This window comes from Salvelinus namaycush, chromosome 40, assembly GCF_016432855.1.
Source record: "Salvelinus namaycush isolate Seneca chromosome 40, SaNama_1.0, whole genome shotgun sequence".
Lineage (NCBI taxonomy): Eukaryota > Metazoa > Chordata > Actinopteri > Salmoniformes > Salmonidae > Salvelinus > Salvelinus namaycush.
This window is the reverse complement of record NC_052346.1, coordinates 16,738,409-16,753,222: the sequence shown is the minus strand read 5'-3', so window position 1 is coordinate 16,753,222 and position 14,814 is coordinate 16,738,409. Positions and strand designations below refer to the sequence as shown.

Sequence of the window (14,814 nt, the reverse complement as noted above, 5' to 3'; positions counted from 1 at the left end):
ATAATCAATAGGAGTGTGTACATGCATTGTTATTGAGCTTGTTTTGGCTGATATCATGGGACTACAGTTGACAATCAATCTGTTTCCCTTCCATTTGGGACTTATTTTATTGAACTGATCAACAAAATTTGCATAGAGGGACCTTATTTTAGACAAGCGTCTCTTTAACCAATAATGATGTCATTCAGGAGGCGGCCCATCGGAGCCCTATTCACACACACATTCAGCTTGCTGAGGCAATAGATCATTTTTGGGAGTGATGTGCGAGAGAGAAACCGATTTTTAAGTGAATGAGTCAAGTTTGTGGCAATCAGCTTTGAAATCACCATATTTAGCATATTATCACAAACAAAGTACTAGAGTAGTGAATTGATCTTAGCTTCAGCTGTAAGCTAGCAAGGAAAGTTTACAAAGCTGGAAGCTACCGGTATCTTCTTACATTGTGAAGTGTTCTAGCCTGTATGTATGGACATTGTTTTGCAAACAGTAATTAACCGTTTCAACATTTCTACATGCCTTGTCCTACTATTCAAGTGTGGTAACTTCTGTGCAGCATGCATAGAGAGCCAACATGATGCAGCACAGACCCGCAATGCAGGCTAAGTGGAGCAGGCACCGTGCGCGGTTAAGGGGGACATCTGCAGCACCGAAAGTAACACAAATTCTAGTGCCGAATCATTTTTCATGTTCTAGTATTGAACAAGTACCTTAAGATTCCGTATACCGTGCAACACTACCTCAAGCATTTTTCCAAATTATTCCTGTGTCTTTCCTCTATTTAAAGAGGCAGTCCCCAAACCCACAATCACTTCTTCCTGTAACCCAGACAAAACCTCCTGCACTCTGACCTGTGAGGGCAACACCACTGATGCTGAACCCGTCACCTACAGCTGGAAAGTGGGGGAGGGAGCATGGGAGGTCTTATACAAACAGAGGAATGTCTCTAAGAGCAACACTGGCAAATCAACCAATGGTTACAAGTACATCTGCAAGCTGAATAACGCTGTTAGTGTGGAAGTCAGTGAGCCAGTTGGAGAGGTGTTTGGTTCAGGTGAGTGGACACTCATAAGTGTGTTACAGTCTTATGTATTGATATGTTAGTAACACTGCTAGTGTTGTAGGACATTTTGAATGCTGCACTATGTTGAATTCCTGATTAACTCCTGTCAAAGTATCAATAAAAAGAAAAATCATTTCAGAGCCTTCCAATATCGGTGCTGTTGTTCCTTTCATTGTCACTGCATTATTAACACTTGTCTGCCTAATGAATAGGTAAGAACAGCACATCTACAGTAACAGAGTACTGTACATGTACATAGTTGTGAAGCACAGATTGACATAACAGCAGCAACAACAGTGAGCTATACCCCCTGAAGGGGATACCTGTGGTACCTGAAATTTACAGTAGTGTTCAGATGTGCAGGTACTGTATGCAGGTTGTTTATTGGTGCTGTCAGACATGATGGCTTGTTATTGCAGCTTAAACATGTAATTGTGGGTAAAGTCATTCTCCATAGCTGACGTAAAATTAATGCAGACTTGTACTTTAAGAAGTGATCAAATATAAACATTTTTACTTCCAGATTTGGTTGGTATGGAAGAAAATAAAAGGTATGATGATTGTCTGGCTCTTCCTGGTTCAACTCTTCATACTCACTGCCTCACCAAAATGTTAGACAATGTGAATTTCATTTACACGCTTTAAGTGTCTTAATAAAGTCTAACATTTGTGTGTCTTTTTAATTTCAGGATATCCCCAAGACACCCGGATCAACTTTTTAAAAAGGTTTGGGGTGGAATTTATTGTAAGTTTTGCCCTAAATTGACTCTGATCCATATTCAACCTGCTAACAGGGTCGCCAAAGTAATACAAACACAACATTATTCATGTACTTCACTATATTCACAACCTTCCATGCACTGCACACATGCTTCCTCACAGCACAGGATAGCAGTGTTGTTTTTGTCCCATCCCAGAAATCAAGAAACCTGTTTTAATCTAAGTGTGTGTGTGCGAGAGAGAGAGAGAGTGCATAGCTGTAGTCCTACCACCCAGAATATTTCCAAGTTTTCTGATCATAACCTTACGCAAGGAACGTCTTTTACTCTGTTTGCTGTAAACAATGTTGATGGATGGTGTAACTTTAGGGATGCAGTCAACAATCAGATTTCTGTTTCCCCGGATACTGTTTATCACACTGTAGGGGATGTTCAGGTTGCCAACCATGGAGCTTCAGGGGTTCTTTCTGAGGTTGCCATGAATACAGTTTATAGCACTTGTGGTAAATCATGGGGTGTTGGGTTGAGCGTGCAGAGATTAACACAGAGACAGGGAGGTTCTAGTCAGCAAACACGACTTAACTAGGCAATAAAATAAAATCACGTAGGGCTGGCTCGGTCCTTCTTCTCAGCTTCTACTCTATGTCGGTCTCTCTGTTCTCCTATTATGTGCTCCTATTATGTGGCCTCCACGGCTGGTTTCGCCTAATTTCTCTACTTGGGGCCATGCATGTCGGGGTGCCCAGCCCGTGTACTCCCAGCAGAGGGAGCCAAAGTCGCAGCACATACCTCTCCTCTATCCCCAAACCCCGAGGTAGATCTCCCGGGATACCACACACTGTAGGGGAGAAGTCTTCTAGAGATTACTCCATGAATCAGAGTAATAACAATCAGCCCACTAACACAGGTAGTAACACTAACACACCTTTTACATGGTACTTCTATGGGGACATTTTGACAATGCAGATATGTGGAGATGTTGCCAGGAATGTGTTTCTCATATTATTTGTGGTGGCATTTATTTGAAGAACATGTTTTAGTGACATCTACATACAGTATGAGAAGGTGATTACTAATGTGAGTTTAAAGTTAGCAGTGTGTGGACTAGCATATATAAAATGTGTATTATAAGGTTGGTATCTGCAAGGAAAATGTGCTTTAAATGATGTACTTGTGACAAGTATTTGAAATAACCTGCTTGGTTTTGGTTTATCTTTACATCTATGCATTTTTTCACTGTCAAAATGTCGCCCATAGAGGTAACACTGTGGACAAAATGTCGCCCCTTGCTGGTTTGTACTGTTTGTACTGTTGAAAAGACAATTATTTCACAATCTTCTGCTTTACTTGATCTGCTCCAGGGTTGTCAATCAGAACATTTTCAGTTCTGAGAACTGTTTCCATCTTGTTTTGTTTGATATTACTGTTACCAGTTTGGAGATGTGGCTTGTTTCAGAATGTCTTAAGACCGTTGCAGGTTTTGTGTCTTTAAGAGCTTATAGCTTAAAGCATTCATCTACTGCAGGGTTAGGCAAACCTGAATTTAGGCAATCACTGAACTGATCAATTAGCTCAGTTGGTCTGGTGTGGTGCCTAGTTGGAACAAAATTCTGCAGTACTCCAGGAACAGGGTTACCTACCCCTGATCTACTGTATCATCAAGACGGCGCCGGAGAAGATAGCGGATGTTTTACGTGCTCCTAACCGATTGTGTTTTTATGTCAAATATTTTGCGTTGTTTGTAACTTATTTTTTAACTTATTTTGTACATAATGTTGCTGCTACCGTCTCTTATGACCGAAAATAACTTCTGGACATCAGAACAGCGAATTCTCACCACAAACTGGCAGAAGCTTTTTTTTCCTTTAACGAGCCCAACGTGAACGACATACTGCGAACAGGCCCAAATCCCCATCATTTGCGTGAAGAGACGACGGAGAAAAAGAGGACGGAGGTCAGGCTGCCTTCTGAGAATTCGTAGGCGATCGAATAAACCCCCTGCTTCCATTCAACTAGCTAACGTGCAATTATTGGAAAATAAAATCAACGACGTACGAGGAAGATTAAACTACCAACAGGACATTAAAAACGTTAATATCTTATCCTTCACTGTGTGGCTGTATCGGCAGGATAGAACAGCGGTGTCTGGTAAGACAAGGGGTGGCGGACTATGCATATATGTAAACAACAGCTGGTGCACGATATCTAAGGAAGTCTCAAGGTTTTGCTCGCCTGAGGTAGAGTATCTCATGATAAGCTGTAGACCACACACTCTTCCTAGAGAGTTTTCATCTGTATTTTTCATAGCTGTCTACATACCACCACAGACCGATGCTGGCACTAAAACCGCACTCAATGAGCAGCTGTATTCCACCATAAGGAAACAGGAAAATGCTCATCCAGAAGCGGCGTTCCTAGTGGCCGGGGACTTTAATGCAGGGAAACTTACATCTGTTATACCAAATTTCTATCAGCATGTTAAATGTGCAACCAGACGGGAAAAAACTCTAGACCACCTTTACTCCACACACAGAGACGCATACAAAGCTCTCCCTCGCCCTCCATTTGGCAAATCTGACCATAATTCTATCCTCCTGATTCCTGCTTACAAGCAAAAATTAAAGCAGGAAGCACCAGTGACTCGGTCAATACAAAAGTGGTCAGATGAAGCAGATGCTAAGCTACAGGACTGTTTTGCTAGCACAGACTGGAATATGTTCCGGGATTCTTCCTATGGCTTTGAGGAGTACACCACATCAGTCATTGGCTTCATCAATAAGGGCATTGATGACATCGTCCCCACAGTGAACCATACGTACATATCCCAATCAGAAGCCATGGATTACAGGCAACATCGGCACTGAGCTAAAGGCTAGAGCTTCCGCTTTCTAGGAGCGAGACTCTAACCCGGAAGCTTAAAAGAAATACCGCTATGCCCTCCGACGAACCATCAAACAGGCAAAGTGTCAACACAGGACTAAGATCGAATCGTACAACACCGGCTCCGATGCTCTTCGGATGTGGCAGGGCTTGCAAACCATTATAGACTACTAAGGGAAGCACAGCCAAGAGCTGCCCAGTGACACGAGCCTACCAGACGAGCTAAACTACTTCTACGCTCGCTTCGAGGCAAATAACACTGAAACATGCATGAGAGCACCAGCTGTTCCAGACAACTGTGCGATATCGCTCTCAGCAGCCGATGTGAGTAAGACCTTTAAAAAAGGTCAACATTCACAAGGCCGCAGAGCCAGACGGATTACCAGGACGCGCACTGCAAGCATGCGCTGACAAACTGGCAAGTGTCTTCACTGACATCTTCAACCTCTCCCTGTCTGAGTCTGTAATACCAACATGTTTTAAGCAGACCACCATAGTCCTTGTGCCCAAGAACACTAAGGTAACCTATCTAAATGACTACCGACCCGTAGCACTCACGTCTGTAGCCATGAAGTGCTTTGAAAGGCTGGTCATGGCTTTTCATCAACACCATTATCCCAGAAACCCTAGACCCACTCCAATTTGCATACAGCCCTAACAGATGCACAGATGATGCAATCTCTATTGCACTCCACACTGCCCTTTCCCACCTGGACAAAAGGAACACCTATGTGAGAATGCTATTCATTGACTACAGCTCAGCGTTCAACATCATAGTGCCCTCAAAGCTTATCAATAAGCTAAGGACCCTGGGTCTAAACACCTCCCTCTGCAACTGGATCCTGGACTTCCTGACGGGCCGCCCCCAGGTGGTAAAGGTAGGTAACAACACATCCGCCGCGTTTATCCTCAACACAGGGGCCCCTCAGGGGTGCGTGCTCAGTCCCCTCCTGTACTCCCTGTTCACTCATGACTGCACGGCCAGGCACGACTCCAACACCATCATTAAGTTTGCCGATGACACAACAGTGGTAGGCCTGATCACCGACAACAACAAGACAGCCTATAGGTAGGAGGTCAGAGACCTGGCCGTGTGGTGCCTGGACAACAACATCTCCCTCAACATAATCAAGACAAAGGAGATGATTGTGGACTACAGGAAAAGGAGGACCCAGCACGCCCCCATTCTCATTGACGGGGCTGTTGTGGACAGGTTGAGAGCTTCAAGTTCCTTGGTGTCCACATCACCAACAAACTAACATGGTCCAAGCACACCAAGACAGTCGTGAAGAGGGCACAACAAAACCTAAGATTTGGCATGGGTCCTCAGATCGTCAAAAGGTTCTACAGCTGCACCATCAAGAGCATTCTGACTGGTTGCATCACTGCCTGGTATGGCAACTGCTCGGCCTCCGACCGCAAGGCACTACAGAGGGTAGTGCGAACGGCCCAGGACATCACTGGGGCCAAGCTTCGTGCCATCCAGGACCTCTATACCAGGCGGTGTCAGAGGAAGGCCCTAAAAATTGTCAAAGACTCCAGCCACCCTAGTCATAGACTGTTCTCTCTGCTACCGCACGGCAAGCGGAACCGAAGCGCCAAGTCTAGGTCCAAGAGACTTCTCCCATCATCATTCAAAATTGTCACAACAAAGATGTTTGAGAATGCTAAACTTATCTATTCTCTCTTCAGTTAAATCCAGTGATGGAAACAATCAAACCACAGGCAAGTCCTCCAGCTAATTTAAGACGTCATCAAGCAGAAGTAGCATTAGAAGTTAGATGCTCATCTGCATATCTCAGAATATCACAAGAACATAGATTGATTGCTATTTTATTTGAATTCTGTTAATTACTTTCAGTAGGAAGTCGCTGTGTAAGTCAATGACATTTATAAGGGATTTGCTTCAATTCAAATCTGGTATCCGGACAAAATGTGATTCAGAGTCACCGAATATACTTTAAGTATTTTTATTAAACTCAAGCGATAAATGGTAAATGCAATTTTCGTATATACGGGTTCTCTGTATCACCTCGCAGGGCAGAACAGAGAACTGGCAGGATGTAAGTAAACAGCTGTTCTTATATTGTGACAGACTAGTTACAACCCGTCTGTTGGCCTATCACAGTAGAGGCTGAGCGTGGTTTAAACTTTGCTCAGCCTATCGCCGGCACTCAGGCTAGTCCCAGCCTCTTGGCGCTCTTTGGTGTCCCGGCGCTGTTGCTGTGTAGATTACGCTCCCTCACCCCAGAGGCTGAGGTCAGACAGCTCTGCAACATTGTCTGAGCTATTTGCACCTGCATACAAAGCACACTGTTCTCGCTCAAGGCTAACCACAGCTTCCCAGCACACTTATCTGGGGCTAACTGTTACTTCCACCACACACACACAGACACCCAGGCGCCCAGGCCAACAGTTGCTAATATTCAATCACATGTGATATAGCATTGGGTTATGTAATAAATACCATTTAAAATAACACAAGCATATTGCTATTACATTGTTATAACTAACTTCTTTCTAAGCAGGGTTTCTCACACACCCAGAGACAGATGGCTGACACAGAACATTCATAAACACTGATAAGAAAAGGGTGCAGACACACACACATACCCAAGGACGGAGGGCTGACTACGCACACACAAAATCTCCTGTTTAGCTGAACATTTGATAACAAAGAACTTTTGTTGCAAGACTCAGAAGGATGACGTCCAGCTCATCAGGACCAATCTGAGAAGACAACAACCTGATCAGGACCAACCAGAAAACCAGATCTACCAGACTCAACCTACTTTCTGTGTTGTATAAAATGTCTATGCATTTCTGTTATCTGGGCTTTTTCTGGAGGTTCTCTATGAGCCGAAGGAACGAGACCGTATACGCTTGTACCAGATATCTTTACTCATAATTAAACTGTCGCTTGTCATACAATTTATCACCTTGTCTGAATCGATCCTTGACCGGCTCGCCCTTCTCCATATCCAATTATCAACAGAAACATGGTAGCAGAGGGTGGTTGTCTAGAGACCCGGTCCAGAGTGGTTGATTTGGGTGGGAGAGGGCGAGTTGGTGAAAGGACGGTTCACGGAGGACAGGTGAAATCTTTTGGGGGGGAGGACGACAGTTCTGCTCAACTCGGGAAACTGATCTTCTGGTCGACCATAAACAAGGTAAGCAAGACCTGTTAAATCAAACTTTGCATATTGTCGTATAGTTCTTCCAAATTTCGATCAGTGGTACCGAGTCTGGGTAAGAATTCTTGTTTAAATTTATGTGCATAGATGACATGTGAACGACAGTGAAGTGAACATATGTGGGAATAATTTGTAAGTCTTAAGCGCTATTATATAGTCCGGCTTGTGACCGGTGAGGAATAGGCTTAATTTGTGTTAAAAGCGCTATCATATAGTCCGGCTTGTGACCGGTGAGGAATAGGCTTAATGTGATAAAAAGATCTATTCATATAGTCCGGCTTGTGACCGGTGAGGAATATAGTAAGCACTATTCAATAGTCCGGCTATTCAGTCGGTGAAGGGTAGGCTTAAAATTGGGATAGGCACTATTCAATAGTCCGGCTATTCAGCCGGTGAAGGATAGGCTTGTTCCATCCCAATTCATATAGTCCGGCTGTGACCGGTGACGAGTGGGGTAAAGTTTGTCAAGACCTATTAGTATGGTCCGGCTTGTGTCCGGTGAGGAGTAGGCTAGACTTATTCAATAGTCCGGGCGATTGTCCGGTGAAGAATAGTCTATTTGTGTTTGTAGGCGCCAGGTTGAAAAATGTTCAATGTTTAAGTGTAATGTTTCCAATGTCTAAAGTCTAAGTGTTCAACGTCTAAAGGGTAATGTTCATAGTGGGAAAAATTTAAATGTTTAATGTATACATGTAAAAAATTATTGGTGTTGGTTTAAACTGAGAAAGAATATTATTAGGACTGAGAAATTTTGCACGTTCCACAACGCCTGATAAACAAACGATACATAGAAAAATTAAATTCCGAGTGTACGAGGGAGGAACTCTGAGATAAGACAGAGTACGTGTCTCCAAGAATTCATCACGGGTATTTACCAGTGACGGGCTAAGTATATTCAGATAGTCTAAATATAGTGATGAAATTTAATCAGATGATTTAAAATATAGAGATAAAAGTTAAAATATAAAATACATGACAATATGACGACCCCAAATACTCCCAAGCTTAAATTTAAACTTAGTTGGAGTAACTAGATGTTTTGCCTAGAGGCATGAATAAGACAGTCATTTTTGGTATTATATTGGCTAGTTGCTGCGTTCTGAACACAGGTTGAGCGCTAGTAAACGCATATCTTTATTTGAACTATACTAATCTATTTGATAAAACTACTAAACCTGTATATTTAACATTTGATAATGATTGGCAAATCCATATATTTAACCACAACTTTGAATTTAGCATTGAGTATTATAAAAGGAACGGGATAAAATTTGTACTTTCCCCACCGGGTGTGGCCGTATTAAATTATGCTAGAGAAAATTGGTTGTGTCATTTAGAGGGAAAATGTGTACATTATAGCTTTGAGATACTTTTCAAAAGTTGCTGAAAGTTATTGGTTTTTGGTTTAGGTAACACCAGAGAATTCGAACAATAAGTAAACGTATTCTAAACGTGATCTGTTTTCATTATGGGGAACAAAGAACGACTCGCAACCTGGTATGGCTGGCATGAGAGTTTTTAAAGGGACAGTGTACGTTTATCACAGTTGTATGGTTAGTACATGAAACATCGGGGAAATTTAAAACGAATGATTTAAGGGTATTATCATAATTATTAGGTTTTGTTTTTGTGGTAAACGTTTTGGGTTAAGGGGTTTTCCGTGTTCCGAGAGACAAGGTAGTTTTAACCACAGAGGAGTCAGGATTCTGTTTTTAAACATTGGCTATGACGGTTTTGAATGGGCTGTTATTGAATTGGTTTGAACAGGAGATATTTTAAGCCTATAGGGCATGGAAATAAAAGTGATAGAGAGCTTATTAGTAAAGAAAGGAATTTATATGGTTAGCATTTGTTTTGGCCATTAGAAGATAGAGATAGGTTTATTAAGGTTATGTAAGGACTTTAGAGATTGACACTATAAGACATGTTGTTAATTTTAAATCCATGATTTTAGATAAAGTCAAAACAGTGAGACACTTAGTTAATGTTTGGGACCAAGCTACAGACAGATAAGGGAAAGGGCAGACAGAGTGGCCCTCCCCGCACTGCTGAGACCTTGAAGGTTTGAGAGCAGAGAAGGGAGTTTTGGAAGGGGCGCCAGGACAGAGATAACAGAATGGGTAGATAACAGTTACTGAATGGAGACAAAAGGGAGAATTGGACATGTGGAAAATGAAAGGGGCGGTCTTACATAATAATGTAGAACATAAGAATATTTTACTAAGTCATTATTTAGAATAGGTAAGGTTGATACCTGGGCAGAGCCAGGTATCAAACGGGGGAGGGGTACATTGTGGTCTAGGATAGGATGGGGCCTATTGGATAATAAACTAATTTAAAATTAAAAATTCTAGCTAAAAAATAGGCATAGAAGTTAAATATATAATCAGATAGAACAAATGACAAACTGTTTATTAACCAAACCTGTATGTCCAAGATTTTATGCATTACAGGTGAATTAAAGGAGAAGGTGATTCACCCGACCTGGGGGCATATCGCACTTGGAGGGTGAGACACACTGACACTGTCGAATGATCACAGAGTTAAGGAGAAGAACCGTTACTAATAGAGTTCGGGGATCAACTCCTTAATGAAGAATTCCCTGCCCCCGACCTTTCCTCACTGTGTTTGTTCATAGAAGTGAAAGTGTTGCTTGATCTCTGGCTGATGATGTGTTCTCTGGGAGAGGAGGGGGCTTTACAGGACTGTTTGTGGTCCTGAGCTGTCTGTTTAGGATACGATGGGGATGTTACCATCGCAGTACTGCCAGAACCACCACCAGTTCCAACAGACCAGGTTCAGCCGGCCTCCTCCACCACTTCAAGACCAAGTCCCACGCCATCACCTGAACTCTACAATCTGGTATAGGTAATAAATGTAAAAGACATCTCAGATAGTGACCAATTGGGGACTGAAACTGGTTATGAGGGAAGGGAGAATATGTGGTTGACCTACAAAACACTTAATAAAAAGGACTGTGTCGTATGTGGACATGCCAGACCTATTCTGGCTGCTCACCCATTTGCCCTAAGTAAGGGGGAAGGTTGGATGTGCATATTGGAAAGTTTAAGCCAAATTCAACCCTGTGTAAAACTCTGAGTCTTGTGTTCCCAGAAGTCCGTCCCCAGAGGACACCATTGGGGGTTAAGGCATATGGGGATATTACAGCTGTAACACTGGTATAGGTAGAGGTATGGACTATGGGAGGTTCCCTGCTGCTGCCTGCATTGCTAATGTCACTATTAAATGGAGGTGTTGCTGATGTATGGTGGATGTGTGGACCTGCCAGGCGGTTGACCACATTTTGAAAGGAGATTATCAGGGAACATGTGTTTTGGCCAGTCTGATAAACACCATTGCCTATTATTGAGGTTACAGCTAACCAACTTTTGGGAGCTGCACATGACAGAGGCTTGGGACCAACCCAGGAGACGGCAGAAACGTGACGCTCCTTGGTCCGAGAGTACAGATAACATCCACACCAACCTGTTGGGGGTCCCAATAGGGGTCCCCCACGAATTCCAGACATTAAACAGGAATGATGGCCTGTGGCATCTGATGCCCATCATTGGCCCAGCTATTGTTGATGCTAAGCATAATGCCTGGATCAATTATATCTACTATAATTAATAATGATTTGTTAAATACACCCACACAGCACTTACGGGAATGGCTGAACAATTGGATGCTACCTCTAAACCAGTAGACAAAATAGACTAGCACTAGACATGATTCTGGCCAACCAGGGGGGTGTTTGTACAATGTTTGGAGAACAGTGTTAGACGTTTGTCCCTAACAATACTAGTCCGGATGGGAGCATTTCAAAAGCTCTGAGTGGGTTGGCAAGGTTATCGGTGGAGATGGGGGGTCTTGCAGGTGTGGAGGAGAGTGGACTGTTCCCTTGGCTGGGTGGTTGGTTTGGTAAGTACACTACAGTGATGATTACTGGATTTCTGACCCTAAGTTGTTGTTTTTAATATGCTCATGTTCCGTAATGCCTGTATCATACCTTGTTTGAAGAAGTCTGTTACAGATGTGGAAAGGGCCTATGGTATGATGCCGCTGCTTGATGCTCCAGTTGGAGAGGCTGATACGAAATCAAGCTTCCGCAGGAGAGTGGGCTGACAGAGGGGGACCCTTGGTTCGCTGTAGTTGATGTTGTCGAATGAATAAAAAGTGATGTTTGTCCTCCCTGTTGTGAAGGTTTTAAGTTCCCGGGTGGCGACGAGCCCACCTGGTACAGAGTGTATAGAGGGATGGACCTGAGGGTTTAACATGATCTAGCTTTTTATGTCACGTCTCTTTTGAGACGTGAAGAGAGGGAATCAAAACTTTTTCCTTCTGAAAAAGTTCCCTGTCTCTGCTTGTCTTAGCTTTTGTCACGTCTCTTTTGAGACGTGAAGAGAGGGAATTAAAACTTTCTCTCTGAGAAAGTTTCCCTGGTTGTTTACTTTTGCTTTTCTTACTCTTACCTAGTTTATGTCACGTCTCTTGTGAGACGTGAAGAGAGGGCATATGAAACTTTCTCTTCAAGAAAGTTTCTGCATATATTACTCCTGCTTGATCCCATGTTTATGTCACGTCTCTTGTGAGACGTGAAGAGAGGGCATATGAAACTTTCTCTTCAAGAAAGTTTCTGCATATATTACTCCTGCTTGATCCCATGTTTATGTCACGTCTCTTGTGAGACGTGAAGAGAGGGCATATGAAACTTTCTCTTCAAGAAAGTTTCTGCATATATTACTCCTGCTTGATCCCATGTTTATGTCACGTCTCTTAGGAGACGTGAAGAGAGGGAATCAAAACTTTATCTTCTGATAAAGTTTACTCTAATTTTGCCATTTATAGCTTTTGTCCTAGCTTTTGTCACGTCTCTTATGAGACGTGAAGAGGGGGATTTGTAATAAATACCATTTAAAATAACACAAGCATATTGCTATTACATTGTTATAACTAACTTCTTTCTAAGCAGGGTTTCTCACACACCCAGAGACAGATGGCTGACACAGAACATTCATAAACACTGATAAGAAAAGGGTGCAGACACACACACATACCCAAGGACGGAGGGCTGACTACGCACACACAAAATCTCCTGTTTAGCTGAACATTTGATAACAAAGAACTTTTGTTGCAAGACTCAGAAGGATGACGTCCAGCTCATCAGGACCAATCTGAGAAGACAACAACCTGATCAGGACCAACCAGAAAACCAGATCTACCAGACTCAACCTACTTTCTGTGTTGTATAAAATGTCTATGCATTTCTGTTATCTGGGCTTTTTCTGGAGGTTCTCTATGAGCCGAAGGAACGAGACCGTATACGCTTGTACCAGATATCTTTACTCATAATTAAACTGTCGCTTGTCATACAATTTATCACCTTGTCTGAATCGATCCTTGACCGGCTCGCCCTTCTCCATATCCAATTATCAACAGTTATAGTGCAATAAACACAAATCCTAACACACTTGATGGTAAGAAACAGTGCAATTCGATTGGAATTCTGCCACTTAGCATTCTTTTCATTCTTAAAGGGGAATGGAAACATTTTAGGAAGTAAATCTAAGCAGAGATTTTTTCAATCCACTAATACTACACATGTGCATTTAACACAAAAACATTTCTATATTTAGTATTTTGTTTGCCGACAAGGTTTATTTGAGCTATGGTCTGCGCCATTTAAAATTTCCATGGTAATGACTGACGCCAGTGTGTCACTGGCAGGCAGTGTTGCCAACTTAGCAACTTTGTCGCTATATTTAGCGAGTATTCAGACCCCTCTAGCGACACATTTTCAAAAAATCGACTAGCGACAAATCTAGCGACTTTTTCTGGTGTTATTGGAGACTTTGGAGACTGACGTGAAAGCAGGTATCGTTCTTACTCTTCTCAACGAGCAGCGGGTGCTGCCGTGGGCCCCACCCCCTTCCCAAAGCACTCACAGGCGGCCCAGTCCTCACGCAGCAGTCCCTCCCAGCTGCAGTCAGAGCAGGAGATGTTCACCCCTCCGTGTCCAGACTGCAAATGAATCGCACATGCGGGAATCCGCCGCTGGCTTACATTCAGGGCGGGATGTAAATGTAAAATGTTCTTTGTCTAAAATAAATCATGACACAAAAATAAATCACTGCAATTGACTCACACAGCCCGTCACCTACTCACCTTGTCCACTGTGTGTGTCCCTCTCTGTGACATAAGCTAAACATCTAGCTCGCTAGCTCATCATGTCTCAGTCTAAACTGTACACTCAAAAATACAGAAAGGAGTGGGAATCAAACCCTGAATTCAAAGGCTTGTTGAAGCCGTTTATTGGAGATGATACACGGGCATACTGCCTGTATTGTAAGGCTGATTTCTACGCCAAACTTAGTGATGTAAAAAAACACATGACAACTCAAAAACATACTCAAAGGGCAAAGCCTTATAACAGTTCCACCCAAAACAAGCTGCCATTTATGGTTAAAAAAATTCACTCTGCAAAAAAGGCTGAGGCCACCATGGCATTAGCTATCGCTGAACACTGTTCCATGCTGGCATGTGATCACATTGGAGAAGCATGTAGAGCTGCTTATTCAGACTCAACTGCTGCTGCCCACTTCAAAGTGCACAAAAATGATTAATGGTGTTCTAGCACCATACTTTCTGAAAAAATTGGTCACAGATGTGGGTGACCAGCGTTTCAGCCTCCTCCTCGATGAGTCCACGGATGTAAGTGTTTCTAAGTACCTGGGGGTTGTAATAAGGTACTTTAGTGACACCAAGCAGACAATTGTATCAACATTTCTGGGGCTTGTTGAGTTGGAGGGAGGAGATGCCAAATCTATAGCCCGTGCTGTTGTGGCTTTCCTCGAGAAGTGTTGTCTTAAAAAAGAGAAACACCTGGGGACAATGCCTCTGTTATGACGGGGATTAACAATGGGGTCCAGAAAGTGCTGAAGGAGGAGTGTGGCCTTAAATA

At 42.9% G+C, this 14,814-nt stretch overlaps 1 pseudogene; it reads left to right on the top strand.

The window, feature by feature from the left end:
• Positions 1 to 14,814, top strand: part of LOC120033271 — a 33,305-nt pseudogene that overhangs the window by 7,634 nt on the left and 10,857 nt on the right.